The following is an 8799-nucleotide window of genomic DNA, read 5'->3' on the forward strand; positions in this document are numbered from 1 at the left end:
CTCCATACTCCACTTCTAGGAGTATTTCCTTATTAAATACTTTGCACATGCTTGCTCACCTCACTGCTTCTTAGCTTAAGACATATAAGCAGGAGACTTTTCAGAATATGGAGAAAATAAGTGAGTTCCAGACAAAAGGAAGAAAAGTACAGGGTTTGGAGGTTTGAAAGAACACAGGATGGGCTGTGGCCTGGACTTGGGCTAAGCACTTAAATATGGTTTATCATAAATATTAATTTTTTAAAAGGTATATTTATTTAATTCAATTTTTATCTTTTAAAATATTAATTAATTATTATTATTACCATTTGACCTGGCAAGAGTGAGAAATCAAGCTACCTGGTACAGGAAAAAGCTACCTGGTCCAGGACTCAAACCATAGTCAGCCATGTGGGAGTCAAGTACATTAACCACCATGTCACCTGCCAGCCCAGTAAATATTAATTTTATATGACCTTTTTGTTTTAAGAGAGATTTTTGCTATAGGGTGCAGGTACTCACCAGAGAGATAGAGACAAAAAGTGAAAAATCACCCCATGGAGGAATGGCCCTGCCGCAATCCCTTCTCCTCCATTCTTTCAGGATTTTGGGTATGCGAACAAACACACCTGGCATGAGGTTTAAGCCAGTGGGTCTAGGATTTGAACCGTGTTAACTACATGGAAGTCCAGCGATGTTACCATTATGCCATCTGCTGGTCCCAATATATAACCTTTTTCAACCTTTATAATAGATGGTTGGCTGCACATCAATCTCCCATATTCTGGTGACTAAAGACTCCTTTTTGCTAATTTTTTAAAAAATCACAGGTAGGAGCCAGGAGGTAGTAGACACTGGACTCCCCACATGGCCATCTGTGGTTTGAGCACCAGACCTGGTGACTTGAAACACATTGGGCACATATACATGGCTGCCCAAAATTCCAGGAGAAAGGATTGCGGTGTGGTCATTCCCCTGGGGGGTGATTTCTTGCTTTCTCTCTGTCCCTCTAATAAGCACACATGCCCTATAGCAAAGATCTCTTTCTAAAAAAAAGGGGGAAAAAAAATCACAGGTAAGAGAAAACTACTATAATATTAACTTTGGGAAATAAATTCTCTTTAAAAGAAAAGAGAAAAAGGAATATATACTAAGGAGAACTTAAAAGGAAACAACTCAGTAGAATTTTCTGTAAATTTCAGGCAAAGAATTCTAAGAAATACGTAAAGAATCTGTATTATATAAAATATTTTTACTTTGTTGACCTTTTCTACTTAAAATTTCAATTTAAGCATCAAAGTTCTTTATAGAATCCTCATAATATGCATGCCAATTTTACACAACTCAAAATAGGGCTGAACAGGGTTTTTAGAAGGCCAACTATTACAGGAACCCAAACTTCTGCTAAAAATGAATAAATTATGGTATGTATGTGTCATTTCAAGTAAACGCCAACTATGTTAAGAGGAAATCTATGTTGCTCTTCAGCCTGGGGCTGAAGGGACTACATGGCCTTGATGGAGGTGAGGGGAAAGAGATCTATCAAGGTTTAATTTTTTTTATGCACATTTCTTTATTTCTTCTGTGAGAAAGAGACAGACAGAGAAACCTTCAATAGGGTCCTCACGTTATGATTCATTCCCTGCCTCATCTAGCCCCAGATCATGGTGTGTACATGTATGCCCAGCATGTTCAGGGAGATATCTGGATGTGAACTAAGAACCTTCCAGTGTGGGTCAGCCTTGTAAGCACTGCATTACCACCATGCCCCTGTCCAGCTCCAGTCAATGTCTGCTTCTCAAAAATATGTCGGCCCCTAAACTGTCAAGGTCTTGTAAAACAAGATAAGACTGAGGAACTGTCATAGACCAGAGGAGACCGAAGAGATACAATGACTAAATGCAGTGCAGCAGCCTAGATTGGATTCCAGACTGGAAAGAGATCATCAGTGGGGAAGCTGGTGAACTCCAAATAAAGTCTGGAATTTAGTTAAGAGCAATGCATCAATGTCAGCTCCCTAATTTTGAGAAATATATCGTGGTAATACATGTAGGATGCTAACAGAGAAAAGTGGCTGAGAGAATGTATAGGATTGTATGCACTATGCACCTTTAAATCTAAAATCATTCCAAAATAAAACACTTTTACAGAATGGTCCTGTAACAACTATGAGAGAGAAAAATGTACACTACCTCATTCAGCAGGTGGGAAAGACAAAAACTTATCTTTTTCATATACCTATATGTACACTAAGTTTTTATAAAAGTTTGCCACTGTGTGAGTGCACTTGCCAGAGAGAGAAGAGAGAGGAATAGGGAGAAAGCACCCTCCTATTGAAGGTGGTCACACCACAATCCTTTCTCCATTTCCCCATCCAGCTGGGTTTGGGGCATGCATGCACACACACCTGGTATGTTTCTCAAGCCACTAGGTCCAGGACTCAACCTGCTGGGTTGGCTATGTGGGATCCAGTTTCCTTAACCAGTAGGTATCAGAGCCAGCCTTGTGCATTCATTTACTGAGTAACTACCATGTGTAAGTACTATTACAGGAATTAAACACACAGCAGTGAATGAAAAAAACTTTTTGTTTCACTTAAGAGGTTCCATTTTAATTGTGAGAGAGGCTACAGACAATAAACTAAAAAGCAAACAATTAATCATATGTCAGGTGATGGTAGATGTTATGAAGAAAGTTGATCCCCTGAAGAACGGCAGAGTGGCTATCTAGTTCAGCTGGTGTTCAGAAGAGGCCTAGCTGAGGAATCAAAATCTGAGCTGACTACTGCAGAAGAATGAACCAAGTGGATACCTGGAGAATGTTCTCAAAGGGACAATGACACAAAGGCCTGTGAACTAGATCATGTTGGAGTCTTAAGTATCTGCTAAACCCACATTATCAAACATGTATTTTTCTTTTAAACAAACATTATATAAGCCTCTGAGATACTCCCAACACTATGCTTACTGCTTGGGGTTTAAAAAAAAAATAGTGTAGATCCATCATCAAATAAAGCATTTCAAATCTTTCCATTTTGTCATTTTAATTTTCTGCTTCCATTTTCTCATGCCCTGCAAATATAGTTGAACCATGAGCAATCTGGACAAACTTACATAATATGTCTGAAATAGTTTAAGTTAAAAACAAAGAGAAAAAGAGAGAAAAGAAACTTTTAGTTCTAATTATTATTATTTTCACCTTACCATTCCATCAATGATTACTAATAATCACCTAGACATGTAACTTGGATCTCATCTTGAAAAACTCAGATCTACCCATTCTTCTCTTATTTTGTCTCCACCTCGGAGTTATTTCTAATTCATAATAGAGCATAATACATACTAGTGAATGTGCTAAGGTTATATGTACATTATAATTTATTTTATTCATCAGACCTATGAAGTGGGTGTTAGTAGCCCCATCTTTTGGGAAAGAAAACAAATCTCGGGAGGATTCTATGACTAACTTAAGATTTCATTGGTCTAAGGGGCAGAACAGGGATGCAAACTCATGTCTGCCAAATTCTGAAACTCCATTCCCTTCACCATTTCTTTCTACTGCCTCTCATTCAGGCCCATGGCTTCCTCCAAGAGCTTTACAGGAAAGACTCGCATATTATATTCAGGCTTGAGTGCTTTCAAAAATCTCCATCTTTGAAGCAAGCAAATGCTTACTGCTTAAAATTCGGCATGTCTACAAAATACTGGCACCATCTGTTTTAGTCCATTTTTCTATTGCTATAACTGAATACACAGACTGGGTAATTTATAAAGAAAAAAAGGCTTATTTAGCTCACAGTTCTGGAAATCCGAAGTCGAGAGGCTACCCTGGTGAGGGTCTCCTTGCTGATGGGGCTCTCTGCAGAGTCCTGAGGTGGTGAGTCCTGAGGTGGTGCAGGGAATGACATGGTGAAAGGGCAAGATCACACGTCAGCTCTGGTTTTTCTCCCTCCTCTTATAAAACCACCAGTATTCAGCTATGGGGGCCCCAATCCATGACCATACCTATACCTAATCCTAATGATCTCTCAAAGGCCCCACCATGTAATACCAGAGTAGAATTAAGTTTCTATCCTCTTAATATTGTCAGAATAGCAACCAAATTTCAGCTCATGAATTTTGGGGGAAAATATTCAAATCATAGCATATTCCCAATTCCTATCTTTTCAAATGGTCTTAATTCTCTCCATTGTATTATCTTCCTAGCTACCTTGGCTCAAAACCTGGAGACTATCTTTGAGTCCCCAAACTGACAATACCTGGTTTTAAGCAGCTATTTAGCAGGTGGTCTGTGTCTTTTCTCCTCCCTTCAAAAAACCATTTTCTCTTATAATGTCTTTCACCTCACCAAAACTATTCTGTCTTCTCCCCCCCCCACCCAAGACTCTAAGAGTCTTTCATTTTACAATTATATGTCAGATTTGGCATAATTTTGGAAGAGGAAAACAGATTTCAGGGTCATAGAGAATATCATGAGAGTACCATAGGATTACCTTCCGAGTGTCCCCACACACCCTACAGCATCTTTGTTTCACTCACAAAATCATAATAAACTGTCATGCATTTATCTACAGAGTACCTGGATTATTTTAAGTGATTAAACAGTTTAATTTTTCCTTTCTTTTCATTTTATTACAGGGTCTTGCTATACTGCAGTCCTTCTGCCTCAGCCTCCCGAATAGCTAGGACTACAGGTACCACAGTGCCACTATACCTGGCCTTTGGGGGTAGGCAGGAAACTGAATCCAGGCTTCCCATTGTGGCCTTGGCCTAAGTAGCCACTTCTACCAGGATGCGTTACTATGGCTAGTCCTATATTTCCATTCTGTGTATCCTTTTGATGATGTGATGCCCGTAAATTTTTCACTAAAGCATAAAATAATTTTGCCAGTCATTTTGTTTGAAAACTACCTTACTCAAGCTTCTGAGGATTTCATTTCAGTAATGTAGGGTTTGGTAACTGCAACCCCCGCCTCATCCCCGCTGGGATCCCTTCACTTTGGGAAGCATTCTTCCTTGGTCTTTGCAAATATGCAGCCAACAGTTATAACATATATGCAGGTACAAATATATTCCCAGTGTAGGGGCATTTCTGGGAGGTTAACTCAGCTATTGGTGAGATAACCCTTCATTATAAATTCCTCATTAGGATGTATATGTCTAAGAGAAAAAATATTTTCAGCTATTAATTTTTTTTTCTTTCTCTAAACCTATCAAAAGTATTGAGTGGTCAGAAAAGTCCCGACATATTTTTGTATAGAAAAACAGAAAAATAATGTCATGACTTTTCTGAAAACCCAATAAATCACATCTACTCTGAGAATTCAGCATTGAAAATTGAGCTGAATAACATAGCTTAGGCAATGTGCTAGTCTGTTCTGTTTCTAATAATGGGAAAACCTGAGTCTGGGTAATTTATAAAAACAGAAGTGTATTCAGCTCACAATTCAGAAGTCCAAGGTTCGAGGGCCACAGCTGGTGGGGAGGTCTGTAGAGCCCCAGTGTAACACATCACCAAGGCAGAGTGTCTGTATCCATACATCTCCCTATTCTGGGCTCATTTACTCTCCTTATAAACCCACCGGAACTCAATCATGGAGCCCATCCTGACGCCTAATCAGTTCCCAGAGGCCCCACCTTTCAACACCATTATCAGGTTAATCCCATCACAACCAAATCTCAACACGTGAACGTTTGGGGGACATTCAAACTATAGTAGACACTATATAGCTCTAATGAGACCCAATTCATTACTCTTATAAAATATGAAGGAGAAAAATACTTCTTAATTATTATTATTTTTTTTTGGAGAGGTTTTTGCTATAGGGCGCATGTGCTCGCCAGGAAGACAGGGAGACAGAGAGATGGAAAGTGAGAAATCCCCCCCCCCGGGGCGGGGGATGGCCACACCACAATCCCTTCTCCTCCATTCTCCTCTCAGGATCTTGGGCACCATGCACTCGTGCCCGGCGTGAGTTTAAGCCACCAGGTCTGGGATTCGAACCATGGTCAACTACATGGGAGTCCAGCAACATAGCTATTATGCTAACTGCTGGTCCCACTTTTAAATTTTTTTAATAACGGGCTTTAGTAAATGTTAGTTTCTCCCCAAAAAAATTCCCCAGGGATTCCGAAATGGATTTATTGTTTTCTGTGAAAACTAGAGTATGGCCTGTTTCATACAGTATTACTTAAATACGTAGGAATGAAAAATAATAATTTCCAATGATAAAAGTTGGAAACCTTGACTTTTGCTATCCAAGTGATGAGATGAGAACAACACGGATTTGTCCAGCATTGTCTCTTGTATGACTGATAAAGGGTAGAAAGTGTTTATTTCTTTTAAGATTTTTGACAACCAGCACATGCGCTTGCTGAATAGACAAGAGACAGGCAGTAAGAGGGAAAGTTAGAAATCAGGCCCCGGGAGGGATGACCAGCTGCAATCCCTTCTCCATTCTCCTTCTGGGATTCTGGGCACACATGTACGTGTGCTCTCTATGATTCTAAGCTGCTTGGTCTGGGACCTGAACTGTGGTTCGCCATGTGGGAGTCCAGTGCTTTAACCACCACACCATCTGCTGGCCCCAATCTGTGGGCTTTAATTTCCCACAAACAAGGAGGTTGCCATTTCTGCAGTCATGATCTGTAAGGAACAAAAAGTGTGCCCTGCCTCATATCCTCTTAGTCTCTCTCTTACTCCAGTCATTGTTACAGAACCCAGCTTAGAGAAGATGCAGCTGGCAATACCCCACTCAGCTGCAGCAGAGCTCTTCCTTTCTGACACCACAGTCCAGATTCATTGGAACCAGACCAGCACTCACTCAAGCCTCACCTGAGGGAACAAGAGCGTTAATGTCCCAAGGAGTGACCTTTGAACAATGCGAGGAGGGAACTGGTGAATAAATGCTCCCTCATCCCTTAGCGTCTACAGGCCTCAGTTTTGATGTGCATTCTTCACGACTCATTAGTTGACATCGATGGAACCATGCCCCGGTTGCTTAGCTTTCCCTCCTGTTCTCTCTAGTCCCTTACTCTTTTTTTTGGGGGGGGGGAGCATGTTATGAAAATTAGAAAATTTTGGAAGCCCATTAAGGCAATAAGCTAGGTAAATGTGTTAAGTAACCCCATGATGAATTAACAAAAGAAACTTGGAGAAGTATACTTCCCTGCGTTAGGTGAGACTACAGCTAAGTCACTGGTCAAACGAATTGCATTTAAAAAGAAAAGAAAACTCAGAAAAATGGAACTCTAAGGTCTCCTTTAACAATTTTAATAGATATTAAGATATCGACTACAAATTTCCCTAAATACAAGGCAGGCAATACACAGGTCGGAGTGTTGGATATAAGTACTAGTGTCTATAATTGAATGAACTTAGGGAATCTGAGCTCTGTGATTTTGCTTTTTGGCAATGCTGGCTCATTTCAGAAAAAAAAAAAAGCCAGTGTCAATTTTTTTTTTTTTTTTTTGCAGAGGTTTTTGTTATAGGGCATGCGTGCTCACCAGAAAGAGAGAGACAGAGAGACAGAAAACTAGAAATCACCCCCTAGGGAGATGGCCATGCCACAATCCCCTCTCCTCCATTCTTTTCCTGGGATTTCAGGTGCACACGCCCACGTGCCCGGTGTGAGTTTAAGCCACTGGGTACAGGACTTGAACTGTGGTCAACTACATGGGAGACCAGCGACATAACCAATACATCAATTGCTGGTCCTACCAATTTTTTTCCTTTTTTACATTTAGTCTCCATCAAGGGTATAACAAGTAAATTCAATGAATTACTCTCCTTGTTAGAAATGCCAGAAATTCATTCTCAATTTGAACACTTTAATGGATTGATATTTTAGTATATGTGCTGCCGAAGCGAGCACATGGATTGATATTTTCTAAGTATAAATTTAATAATGTGAAAGGGAACATTTTAAAAATATTTCTTAACATGCAACAGTTCAGGCATACCAAAAGGTACAGGAAGTGATAAAAGAAAGCAAGAAATCACCTCCGGGGGGGGATGGCCATGCCGCAATCCCTTCTCCTCCATTCTCCTCTTGGGCACGCACGCACACGCGCCCAGCGTGAGTTTAAGCCACTGGGTCTGGGACTCAAACCACAGTTGACCACATGGGAGGCCAGCGACATAGCCATTACACCAACTGCTGGTCCCATGTTATTAATATTTTAACTTACTTACTTTGATCTTATTTTTTTAGTAAATAAAAATGCCATTTTTTAATAAAATATGATTCAGCTAAAGTTTCACCAGTGTCCATCTCCTTCCCTTTCCCTCCATCCCTGATTGCAGCTGTATTCAGAAATTAGTGTGTATCATTCCCACAAAAGCTTTTGTACTTCTTCTGCATAAATCTGAATCGGTAAACAATATACTGCTAGTCAACTGCACCCTAAGATCTTTTGTTGCTATTTAGAAGTCTAATTCAGGGCCAGCAGGTGGTATGAAGGTTAAGGAGGCTGGATTCCACATGGCCAAGTGTGTGGTTCAAGTCTCAGACCCAGCGGCTTAAAAAACATTTCAGAAGGGCTGGAAGGTGGGATGTGGTTAAGGCACTGGACTCACACATAGCTCACTGCAGTTTGAGTCCTGGACCTAGCAGCTTGCTTTCTCTCTCTCTCTCTCTGTCTCTGATCAAACTGAATAATAATAATTAATAAAATTAAATATTCTTTTTTAAAAAAGGAAGAAAAACACATTGGATGAGTTTGCATGTGTGCCCAAAATCCCAAGAGGAGAATGGAGAGGGGATTGCAGTGTGGCCATTGCCCCTTTCCCTGTCCCTTTCCCTCATGCATTCATTTCACT

The 8799-nt window shown here is 40.3% G+C and overlaps 1 long non-coding RNA gene across 1 annotated transcript in view; it reads right to left on the reverse strand.

Moving 5' to 3' along the window:
* LOC102469915 (uncharacterized) overlaps positions 1-3843 on the reverse strand; it is a 5943-nt gene extending 2100 nt beyond the window's left edge. Inside the window, exon 1 of the long non-coding RNA XR_335782.1 lies at positions 3776-3843. This is a non-coding gene — a long non-coding RNA (uncharacterized LOC102469915). The remainder of the gene's footprint in view (positions 1-3775) is intronic.
* Between the last annotated feature and the right edge of the window lie 4956 nt (positions 3844-8799).

Source organism: Tupaia chinensis, unplaced genomic scaffold (genome assembly GCF_000334495.1).
Source record: "Tupaia chinensis unplaced genomic scaffold, TupChi_1.0 Scaffold000532_1, whole genome shotgun sequence".
In the NCBI taxonomy this organism is placed as follows: Eukaryota; Metazoa; Chordata; class Mammalia; order Scandentia; family Tupaiidae; genus Tupaia; species Tupaia belangeri.